The sequence below is a fragment of the Pleuronectes platessa genome, chromosome 24 (assembly GCF_947347685.1).
Source record: "Pleuronectes platessa chromosome 24, fPlePla1.1, whole genome shotgun sequence".
Taxonomy (NCBI): domain Eukaryota; kingdom Metazoa; phylum Chordata; class Actinopteri; order Pleuronectiformes; family Pleuronectidae; genus Pleuronectes; species Pleuronectes platessa.
This window is the reverse complement of record NC_070649.1, coordinates 3,704,034-3,716,533: the sequence shown is the minus strand read 5'-3', so window position 1 is coordinate 3,716,533 and position 12,500 is coordinate 3,704,034. Positions and strand designations below refer to the sequence as shown.

Sequence of the window (12,500 nt, the reverse complement as noted above, 5' to 3'; positions counted from 1 at the left end):
AGTGAGCAGACTTTGGGTTCCTGGCCTGTCTGGGCCCGAAATGATAAATAATGTGGAAATCGACTCAGTTGAAGCATCAGCTGCCGACAGTCGTGTGGAGCTGTGTGGGCTCGCATTGATTTTATACGATCTCAGTATCGACAACCCTGGGAAATGTGTTTATGATTAATCTGATGATAATCACTTCTTGTTTAAGACGCAGTTAAGCTGGGGATAAATTCTGAGAGGAACTGTACAACCAGGAACGAGGAACCGATCATTGTTGCCAAGATATTTCTGAAAATGAACGATAAGAGGCGGGGGGGGGGGGGGTTCACAGTTAGCTGGGTTCATCCTCTGAGAAGCTAAAATAAATGTTAACTGAACGTCTGCCATCGTATGTTGAGATATCCAGAGGATGAGTGGACAACCTCCCGGTGACACTAGAGAAGAGTCAGGGGGTCGTTTAGGATTCATCTCCTCGGGCACTTCTTCAGAATCTCATGCAGATCCATCCCAGAGCTTCATCGGTGGTGAACCCTGATGTCTCGAGTTCCCAGTGAAGATGGTAGAGAACATATCTGTAGGTACAGTACGAGCTGAATAACCGGCACACAAAAAAAACACACACACACACAACCTCATTGTTGTGCCTCATTGTCCAGTTGGTGGAGCAGAACATGCTGCTGGAAGTGAGTCAATGCCTCCCAGCCCGGCCTCCACCAACCAGAGCTGTGTGCATCAGTGGGCCAAGCACAGCAGGTCCCTGGGACACACACCGCTCGGCGCCGCACACACCAACACACCCACATGCCCTTCAGTGTGCGTTTTCATTTACATCACACAGCACGTGGCTGCACGGAGGCTAACAGCCGAAGAATATCGATACGATTAAGTCTTCATGTAACGTTTGGTCACGGATTCATTAACATGTGACAACAACATTGTTAGATTACATGCAAACCTGACTCCGGTGTAATGGTGTTAATTGGCAGTGCTGGTGCCCGTGCACAACCCAATCAGCCCCGGCTTCAAATTAAAGTCCATTTCTTTTTTTTCTCTACTTCAACCTCTACAGTACTTAAAAGATTCATGCGTGAATATCTTTTCCTTTCTCGGCAGCAGCCTGCGTCGTTCACTCTGACATCGACATCCTCTCCTGGAAGCCGATAGCAAACTGATGGAGGGATCTGAGTGATCGATGTGAGGAGTCGAGCACAGAGGAGAGAAAGAAAGAAGATTTGGACGTTTTTTGTAATGTTTGCCATGTTCAGCGATCGGATAAGAGAGGAGACGGAGGCTTTGTGTTGCGAGCTGTGAAATATATTGTCTGCACACACTGAGGCGCAACCCCCTGTTTTTTGGTAAAGACTCCGGTTCCCACAGAGATCTATTAAAATGCACCACTTGGCAGAACTCCTAACCTTTGGCACACAAAACGGCAGTAAATGGTGACGTGCCCTCCTCACTTCAACCAACTGTTTATCTTATTTCCAGCCGGGCGGCAGATTCCAAACATGTGGCCGGTCGCACAAAAGCTGCAAACGAACTCGAAACCAACGCTAACAATGTCTCTCTAGGGGACGGACGCACAACAGCTCTCACACACGCTCCGTGCTTGACCTCACAACGTTGGCTGCAATCAAAACAGCTCGGCCTACATTTACAGTACTGTCTGAAAGAGGCTCAGCAGTCGTATTCATTTGCACTCAATGTTGAGTTTGTATACATGCAAGTGTGTGTGTGTGTGTGTGTGTGTGTGTGTGTGTGTGTGTGTGTGTGGGTGTGTGTGTGTGGGTGTGTGTGTGTGTGTTCGACAGGAGTGAATGATGCACGTGATATATTTTCAAGCTCATTTCAGTTGATTGAATGATTTCATTAAACAGATTATCCTTTCTTTGCTGTTCACTGTTTTGTGCTGCACGTGTTTCCCTGCGTGTGAAGCTTACTTTACATTGTGATGATTTTCAAGCAAATCAAAATTAATGTGTCATTTCAAAGCTGTGGAGAAGAGGTGGAATAGAATAGGAAAGAATAGAGGATGATGCCTTTTTACTGCAGTACCACAGCTCACCACTAGGACCTAATTGGCAGCAAACGCTGGGATACTGGGATTAGGGTTGAATTACGTATTTGATGAAATGTTCCACTGCTGAGGCTGAGGAGGGTGCAACCAGGAGTTGAGCTGTAACTTATCCAACATCCTCTGCTTCTTCATATTTAGAGTAAGAAACCCACCTGACCTGGAGCCTTGTGGTCTGGTAACAGTCCACGTGTCTGATGTTCCAATTTAAGCTTCTGAGAATCCATTCAAATGTTGTTGCCAAGCAAAATTAGCCAAGATCCTACAAGCTGACTGGAAATACTATTAATCGCCATGGTAACCCAGCGTCTGCTCCAGGAAGCAGCTTGTTTCTGATTTATAGAGCGATCTGGTTTCACTCTGGATTGATGGATGGACGGCTCTGCCTTCACCGTGGAGAAACTAGATTCCCTCTATTCGTCAAGGTGACATTGTGATCACCATTGTTTCTAAAGCACTGATTCAGTTCTGGGCCAGTTCAGGTTCAGTCAGACGTGACCGGGGGGGGGGGGGGGTGAGAACCCCTGACAGAAGACAGAATGAGACAGATGTTTGAATCTCACACGTGTCCCCGTCTCGATGTGTGTGCGTCCATCACTCACTCCTGTTCCTTCTGCCTCTTGCAGTGAAACCAACGGTCGTCGATGTGGGCATATATGTCAACAGCATCGGGCCTGTGTCCTCCATAGACATGGTGAGTACAGCCGCCTCCCCCCCCCCCCCCACTCCCCGCTTCTCTTCCCCCACTCACACACGTTTGTCTAACATCAGCATCATTCCTCACGCCGTACAGTCGGCCGCCGCAGCTGTTTCCCTGGCACAGGACGCCGGGGGAGGACAGGTGTGGACACTTTGTTGGCGTCCCCCGGATCAGCTCGGATTAAGCAAATGAGTGAGATTTTGGGGGGGGGGAACCTCAGAAGAGCCACAGAGATTCTGCAATGACAGAAGCGTGTGTCTCTGTGGAAAGGAGAGGAACCTCGTTGGTTTGGTCTTTATTTAGTATCTGAATCTCTTTGCATGGAAATTCACAGGAACAAAGTTTGAATATTGAATTGGAGGCAAATACGGTTTGGGAATGTGACCAGGAGAATAAAGAAACGTATATTTAAAAACATGTGAGAGACTGAAAGTGAAGGAGTGGCTCTGAGGAAACAGCTTCTCCTGAGACGAGTGAAATAAGAAGAGGTTCCTCGACTAAACAGCCCGAAGCGTTTGTCAAGATGCTCAGGTGTGATATTATTTTTTATGCTTAAATTGCCCCCCCCCCCCCCCTCAAAACATCATAAATACATATTTCTTTGCAAATATGAACTGAGCCCGACGTGGTAATGAAAAGCACTTTATCTCCGAACCCACCTGATCACCAGATGCTGTTGCCAGGCAACGTTAACTATTTCCTGATATAAAGCAATTTAGCCTCTTTTTTTTTTTATTTTTATACTTTCAGCATCGAGGCTGCAACTTACTCCAGCGAAGATTAGATCTGCACGTTTAGAATTAAATGACAAAAAAAAAAGGGCTTCATTATTGCATCAGGCAGTCGAATGCACTGATTGTCATGTCTGTGTATCACGTGTTACAACTGTTTGTTTGGAATTGAAATTAAAATATCACGTTAATATCTCCTGGCAATCGAGAAAAAGCTATTATAACTCTATTCAGATGAAGGTCGGGACATTTGAAATGAATGTACGTTGATTGAACCTGAACACAAACGAGCGAGCAGTCGTTCAGCAGAGGACGTTCAGGTTCCTCCTGAAGGGAGGGAGGTAAATTTAATTTGGGATGACGAATGGTGCTGTTGAACCCAGTTGTCTTTTTTGTACCCTGGACTTTGAGGAGCCAGTCACACACACACACACACACACACACACACACACACACACACACACACACACACAGACACACACACAGACACACACAGAGTGTCTACACTGTTGACTCTATTATTAATTCATTCACAGGAGGTTGACAAAGACAGAGAGAGAGAGGGGAACTTAGCTAAGTATGTTTACTCAGAGGCAAGTACAAATTTGAGGTACTTGTACGTGAGTAATTATACTTTCTGTTCATTTCTACTCCAGCAATTCACAAGCCAGTAATGAAGGTAAATCATTTTTCAACAAAAGATACTAAATCCAGTGCTTTAATAAGTATTTAAAGAGTATTTCTACTATAGACCGTACATAAAGATAGTCACACACAATATGTTTGAATCTGAACTGGGGTCCTTCCCAGTTTATATTGATTAGAACTGGGGGACACACTGGACTGGCAACCAGTGGATTTCAGGGCCAACATACAAAGTTTTTGAAAAAAGCAGCGTGCACAGAGTGAATGTCTCAGTTATTTCAAAAAGAATATCGACAAACACACAATCGCTCTCAGGGCTTCAGTGTTGTGTTCTATTGTATCCACCTGCTGTGTGTTGTGATGTTTTACAATGTAAGAGTAAAGTACAGCAAACTGAAGACAGGGTGATTCATCAATTTCAAAGGAAGCTCTTGATAACACTGAAGGGGATTATTTTACCCCAGTCACTTCCTTCCTGTGGAGAACTTATTACACGTGTGCTTACAAAAGACAACAGACGACAGAGAAGATAAAAATCGATAAAAATTCTTCTACAGCAAACTGAGTCCTCACAGAAGCCGGGATTGAAAAGCACAGATAAACGCAATCATCAAAACGTCCACGGCTGATTAAGAGAGAGACGTCTGAACCTTTGAGTGAAGTGCAAACTCAACAAAGCTGTGTAATAATTACACAAAGTGCCGGAGCAGCGCTGAGGGAGCAGCAAGGGAACAAGGACGGCTCGGTTCCACCAGAAGAGCATTAACCTCAGACACAGATCCATCTCAAGTTGGATATTGCTTTTACCCGAGGCAGCGTCTTTTTGAGGTCGTGGACTTTGTCTCGATTGTGCGGTCACAGGATGGGACGTCATAATCGAGAGCTCTTCCAGTGTAAAGTTTTAAGCAGTCGTAACATTTGGTGTGGAGATACATTCGGTATCTTGGAACCCAAAAGGAAGCTAAAGGTCGGAGTCCGAGCACTGAGCCCGGTGGAACCCCTTAACTGACAGACTAAACTTCAGCAGTTTAAAGATCTGGATGTTTTATAAGTTCATCTTCTGACTCAGACGGGTTGGGCTCTTTTAAAAAGTTGCATCTCATACCCCTTCATTTCAAAGAAGAACCAATTTCTAAATTCAAACCCTTTGAAACTGTCCTTGTTTCCATTTATAACTGAGACCAGAAATGCAAATTGTGTTTATCCGAGTTTTTTTAAATCAGGGAATTCTTAAAAACACGCATTGTACTTTAGCACTGAGAATATCCAACACGGACGTCCATTTGAACTCATGTAGTCTTTGATTGTGTTCAATTATTTATTAGTTAAAGTTTGTATGAGAGTTTAACTTCTACAAAATAGGGCAACACACACACACACACACACACACACACACATACAGGCGCACACAATCAGGAGCAACATGGGCCTGGGTTGTGTTGCTGCCCAATCTTAGTTTCACTGGACAATGGGATCCGGCTGTGACATCCCAGTGGCTCTCCCAGTGTGCGCGCTGATTGGCTTCACCCTGTCAGGGACGATGGACGCCGGTCAGTGGATTCTGAAGCCCTGACCGCCCCCGGGGGGGGGGCGACTGTACTGGAACTAGAGTCACAACTCTCTCATCTCTCTCGCCTTGAAGTTTCCTCCCGTTTTCTAAACCCTCCCCCCCCCCCCCCGTAGACGACGTCAGAGAGAAGACGACGGGTTTCTTCGGCGTGGCCTGGCATGGCTCGGTGTGGCCTTGTTTCAAAGGTCCACGTTCACACTACACTGCACTCGTCCTCTCGCTTGAGTTTAATCCATCATGTGTCCTGAGACCCTCCATTTAGCGTCTCTGACTGTGCGTCCCAGTGTGTGTGTGTGTGTGTGTCTGTGTGTGTTAAAACCAGGTCAAATCCCCAGGGCTGCTTCAGATTCATGATTCTCATTGATCACACACAGTGACCGTCTCCGGCGCCGCAACATAGTTGCAGCCACAAACTCCAGGAGGCTCCTCATCTGCCTCTGAACAAAACACATTATCTTCCCTCATTTGGCCCGATGATAATGGACACTGGCCGGTGTGATGCGAGGCCAAATGAAGCTGATAGTAATTCAGGACGTACTGGGATGAATGGTTGAGTGATTAAACGGCATTAGAGGCATTAAAGTCGAGCAAAAAGTGCCGGGCTCTTACAGCCGGTGCTGGGTGAGTCAGATAAGACGGCCGGTAAATTAACTGACAAAGACAGACGCACTTTGACATCGGCACTATGTTCCTGTCGTCTGTGCTCGAGCCAGTGAGGGGGCGGCACTCTGAATTCGCTGCTCTACTGGGGAGGGAAGCCAGTGTGTCTCAATCCAGACTGGAAATGATAAGAGCCCACATGCACTGATCAGGAAATAAACAAAGGTATACAGCTCTCTATTGATACAACTGTGGAAGTCAATGGAAGAAACAGGTGAAGGTGGATCCAGCTGAGATTGTGGATTATTGTATTTCTCAGCAGAATGAAGGTGAATTCTGTAAAACAAACAAAATTGCCAAGGAATTTAGAGATTCAGCCCAAATAATACATCAGAATCAGTTTAACCTAGAACTGCTGCCCTGTATAATTCCCCCCCAGACTCATATGAGGTCACTGCGACCTGGTAGAATAATATTTACTGTAGTTTCCTGTATTTCCCTCACTCCAGCCGCTGGTTATCAATGTTGCCATCAGCCCCAGTCGAAGCTCCTCGCTGCTCACATCTGCCTGAAGTGTCACAGCAGATCATTTTCACCTCCAGCACGTGGAGTGTGTCGACCTGCTATTCGTGGATGCGTGACAGTCGTGTCTCGGCTCAGCCTTTTCTCACTTTCACGGGGAGGAAGCACTGCATCTTCATTTATATATAGATCCCCTAGAATGGCTCTAAGGCCTGATTGGTCACTAGATCCCATGTGGACGCTGTGTTGTGTGATCCTCTCCAGAAGACAGTGAGGAGGGTAATGGTGTAATGATCCTCATCTCAGAGGTGAGATAGGCAGCCATTGAAGGCCATGGTACAACAAAGCTAAATGCAATAAGACCAAACTGAGCAGAACGTGATAAATACAACAAGAGGTGACGTCTCTACAAAACGTTACTCAAACAGGATTAAATGGCGCTTCAGTTGGGAACTATTTCCATCGGTGGATTAATACTAATTCAGTATAAAACCCATGTTCGGCTTAATGAAGGAACATGTGTGGCTCACTCTGATGTATTTTAATAGTTTTGTTTTCCACTCCCGGGGAACAGAGGGATGAGACACACGAGGAACACGTGACTCTCTCTCTCTCCCCGTTCACCCAACACGTCAGTTGCAATCTGTCGGGTAGCGAGAGGGAAACTGATTGATACACAAAGTACAGAGAGACACACTAGTCCAGATAAATGTGTTTACATGGATAATCTCTTGAAGAGACGTCATCCCAAAAGGCTCCGGTTTGACAGATGCAATAATTCATAAAGTGTTTGTGTGCGTGTGCAGTTTAATAGTTTGTGTTTTTCGGTCCCGCGATACAGGAGCAGTCTGAACATACGCACTCTGCTCGTCATTGTTTGGTCTGATAAGCTCACTGAGGTCCAGGTTCTCTCTGAGTGATTCCACTCTTCCCTCCACTTTTCTTTATTTATTTCTCTTTGTCTCGCGGCGGGGTCTCGAGCTGATGACGCTTTTTTGATCTATCATTTCCCAGCAATCCTTACTCATCCAGGTTTGAGATCAAGGTCGTCCTCTGCGAGGAGACAAGCCCGCCAAATTAGCCGTTAATCGGGTCCCCGGCATATCGACAACGAACACATTCATCATTCCATAATGAAAAGAAAAAGAAGGACAAAGACGAGGGACAGTGAGTCAGCGATGGAGGGGACAGATTATTATTCTCATTGGCACGCCATCAATCTCGCACAGGCCTCCGTCTCCTTGCACACACAACCCAGCGTCCATTAGTCAGCACGCACATCTCCAGGACGTTACTGCTGACCCACAACACACAGCACGTCACAGTCGCACAACGCAGACATGCTTCTTAATTTGTCGTGATCGAGCGCGGCGCCTCTTTGGATTTTGTTTTGTTTTCCCAAACCGTGAGCGGGTAATCAACAGAGTAATTATCATGACAGACGCCTCTGTGGCTGCGCTGTGGGTCGGGACGAGGAGCAGCTCCAGAACAAGATGTTTTTTAAGTCACTTCATTTGTTATTATTTGAATATTCAAATAAACCCTGGCTGGTGCACAGAGGATGGATTCTATCATCTTTGGTGATCCTCTGACTTTTCCTCCCATCATCTTGACTTCCTGGATTTATGCACAATTTCAATTTGTGCATAAAAACTATCAACTGAAGGTTTGAAGATCAAAGGTGAAAATGGAATTGAAGCACAAGGTTTCAATTTAAAAAAGCAAAAGAAAACGTGAATGAAACATTTTTCTTTTGCCGATTTTCTGGAAATGCAATTCAAATGTGCATTATGAAGACTATGAGTCACATCATATGATTCTGAAAGAGCCACATGCAGAGTTAAGAGCAAGGCAGGTATGATGAGTGGAATTTAATAAGCAGGTGGGCAAACAAGCAAACAGGAGGGAGGAGAGAGGAAAGAAGAGAGAGGAGAGCGGAGAGAGGAGAGAGGAGAGAGGAGACAAGAGAGAGGAGAGAGGAGACAAGAGAGAGGAGAGAGGAAAGAAGAGAGAGGCGAGAGAAGAGTGGAGAGAGGAGAGAGGAGAGAGGAGAGAGGAGACAAGAGAGAGGAGAAAGGAGAGAGGAGAGAGGAGAGAGGAAAGAAGAGAGGGGAGAGGAGACGGGAGAGAGGAGGGAGGAGAGAGGAGAGAGGAGAGAGGAGAGAGGAGAAAGGAGAGAGGAGAGAGGAAAGAAGAGAGGGGAGAGGAGACAGGAGAGAGGAGAGAGGAGAGAGGAGAGAGGAAAGAAGAGAGGGGAGAGGAGACGGGAGAGAGGAGGGAGGAGAGAGGAGAGAGGAGAGAGGAGAAAGGGAGAGAGGAGAGAGGAGAGAGGAAAGAAGAGAGGGGAGAGGAGACGGGAGAGAGGAGAGAGGAGAGAGGAGAGAAGAGAGAGGAGACCCCAGTGCTCTATAATCTTCTAAATCTCCTTTAAGTCCAGATGTTTGTTGGTTCACATCCCGCCGACCCATTTAAATAGTTAAAGTTGATAAAAACAGGTGTGTTTTTGCATAAATTCTCTCTTAATTCCACTTTGAAACTCATTTCCTGTCGGCTGGTCGGTGCATTCTAATGGTGAATCAGTGGGGACACACGACCTGTACGTGCACTTGATCCTCATCAGGTGGAGAAAACGTGTGCAGCCGCCGAGCAGCAGCACAACAGGAGACCGACTCACTTAATAATTGAGTCCATAGAGATTGAAGGACATCCTGACCCTCCGCTCTGAAAAGACAGATGAAGCTATTTGTGTTGCACACAAACACACACACACACACACTCTCGATGAGATGGGTAAACACACGGAGGCCACACACATCAAAGCCTCCGTCCCTCTCCAGAGGAAAATCTTCCACTTGAAAAGGATCATTGTGTTTCCCGCCCTCCGCCTCCGCTGCCCGATGTTTACCGCTGATCTTTGCTTTTGTGCACCGTCGATAATGTTTGTGCGTTTCCTGCTTTTAAAGCCTCCCTTTGATTCCAGGCAGGAGGCTGCATTTAATATCACTGGGACGGGTTTAACCACCCAATTTGAGCCGGAAACGACTATATGAAGTTGTGTTCAAAAAGTCCCCGGCCTGTTTCTGATCGGGGATGTTTCCAACCTTCCTTCTTTGCAACAGAATCCTGAAGAATAGACGTAAATAGCCCATAAACAACATGTCACTTATGATCCATCAAGTTCAAAAATGTCCTCAATACCTTTCTAATGGGAACTGGCATTTAAATATTAGATGTTCCTTTTAATGTTAATGTTCCACGGTGCTGGAGTCAAAGTGCGACAGATCACGTTCCTCCTCACGACGCCGATCTCTCCCGATATACATTTCTCATATCCTGTCATCTGGCTTTGTCATAACGTCAACAGAGGTGATAACGCGTGAATCTCACAGTAAAGTTCAGCTGCGGCTTCACACGTTGTCAGATCCAGTTTATCAGGGGGGGAGGTTCACCCCCCCCCCCCCCCCCGTCCACACAGGAGCGTGTAGACGGTGTTAGAGGGGATTTACTGGTAATGAGTCCTAAAGGTGATAAATCTGAATGTGCAGAGGTGGTGGAGACTCATTGAACAGACTGGCAGCAGCGTGGACATTCATTGGAGCCGGTCTCGTGCTTCATTCTACAACGTTGTGTTTGGGCCACATTCAGAATAAAGTCGTAATAATTGAGAAATAAACTCATAAATTAACGATGTGAGTCTTAGGTGTTGTGATTGCGTCCCAGAAGGTCTCACGCTCTTCGCCTGATGAGTCGACCTCATGTAGGAGTTACCTCAGAAAGTAAGAAAGAATATTAATTCCCGAAGCTTAATTATGTTTTTCCGGTGAATGTCTGTGGCCCGTTAACAGATGGAATAAATAAAATATCTTTCTCTCAGGTAACTGTTTTGACCTTTTTACACAAAGGGGTGGGATGGGGGGGGGGGAGACACCTGATGGAACCAGAGTGCATGACGACTCCAGCCTCCTCCCATATGACTCCACTTGTACAGAGTCGAGCCTCACGGACCCGTGCGCTGATCCGTGCACTCAACAGGTGGAGCAGGGCGACGGAGGTCCCTGTGAATCACCGGGGGGGGCAGCAGGCGGAGCAAAGCACAAGCAGCCGCAGCATTACACCAGCGTGAAATGATGAAGACCGACCCCCCTCTCCAGATTAAATGTGACAGGTGACTGGTTTGGTCGGGATTTCCAGTCAGCCCCGATATCGATTAGCTGACACGGCAATAACCGCTTCATCAGTGACCCTCATCACTCCCTTCGCCCTCATTAGATCCCATTAGCCGCTGCCACCCCCCCCCCCCCCACCCCCTTTCTAATTCCTCCGACTGTCTTCCCTCACAATCGATGCAGAAATTCAGTGTTGGGAGCAAAGCTGCACATTTCACTGGGCATATAAATGAATGATGAGATGTTTGATGGGCTATTCATAAAGCCAACAGGCTGAAGGACAGATGGAGGAACCGGAGGGTTGAAGGCTCGTTCCCTGTTTGAGATACAGACCAAGAAGAAGAGGTGCATGATTTGTCAGATGTTAAAAAAAAAAACCTGCTTCAGTCGGTGAATCCAGACATTTCATTCCTCATCTTTATCTGTTCATGTCCTGAAGAAGTGGAGGAGACTGTCATCTGGATTTTAAATGTCTATATTTCACATACAGCTGTACGTAAAGTGATAGACGTGCAAAGCTGCAGACGTTTCAGTGCACGTTGGACTTTCCTCGGTGCAGAATGAGGTTTGAATGATTGTCTTTCATCAAACTGATGCTGGATTAATTCCCTGAAAGCAGTTTGGAGAGGGAGGGAGCAGAGAGTCTGTGTTAGATGAAAGCAACTTGTGCATCGCCCAAATTCTCTGAGTCATAACTTCAGATCTGAACACAGAGACGCAATGTGCATATTTTAAATGGGACATTTGATGCTTTCTCAGTTTATATTTACTCAAGGGTGTTATATAGTTGTTTTTTTTGCATATGTAAAAAGGAGCTCCCCTCCCCCTCACAGAACACGGCCAATAAGACCCCCACACTTGTTAGATGCCCAAGTACCTTTCAAGTAGAAAGGTAGGACAGAAGCATGTTGGTGAAATTAGCTACACACACACACCCACACACACACACACAATCTTTGAAATGCCACACTGCAGGAGTGGCACGGTTTTGTTTGTAACACAGAAGTTCACCATCAGCCCTGAGCGGCAGTGGGGGGGCCGCCTACAGGACAACAGCCACAGCAAGGCATTCTGGGTGGACGCGATTATTTGGGGACGAGGGGAATAAAACTGAATATTTAAATGCTCTTCGCAGCTAAAGCACGAGGACGAGCCTGAACAGACCTGGACACATGACTCGGAGAAATCCTCGTTTCTTTCTTGTGGGATGGAAAATGTAGTCCAACGACCAATTTTCGGGGAGTTATAAATATTTCTCTTATAAATATTTATACGGACGATGCTGCATCAGTTTTGCCTGGAGAAATACATTAGTCAGTGATCTGTGCTTAAGTTTGATATTCCCCTTACTGCAAAGCCTCACATAATAAAGTGCAAGTCGGTGTTTCAGAGGCGACTGGATTCAAGCTGATCCGCGGTGAAGCAGGGTCAGGTCCGTGTGAGGGAGTTGTAAAGATGAGAGTTCATTTGGAAAAGCATCACAGGGAGATAAAGCCTCTGCAGA

General features: G+C 46.3%; 1 pseudogene; it reads left to right on the top strand.

Annotated features, from left to right (window-relative positions):
- LOC128431337 (gamma-aminobutyric acid receptor subunit gamma-3-like) overlaps positions 1–12,500 on the top strand; it is a 39,672-nt pseudogene that overhangs the window by 18,586 nt on the left and 8,586 nt on the right.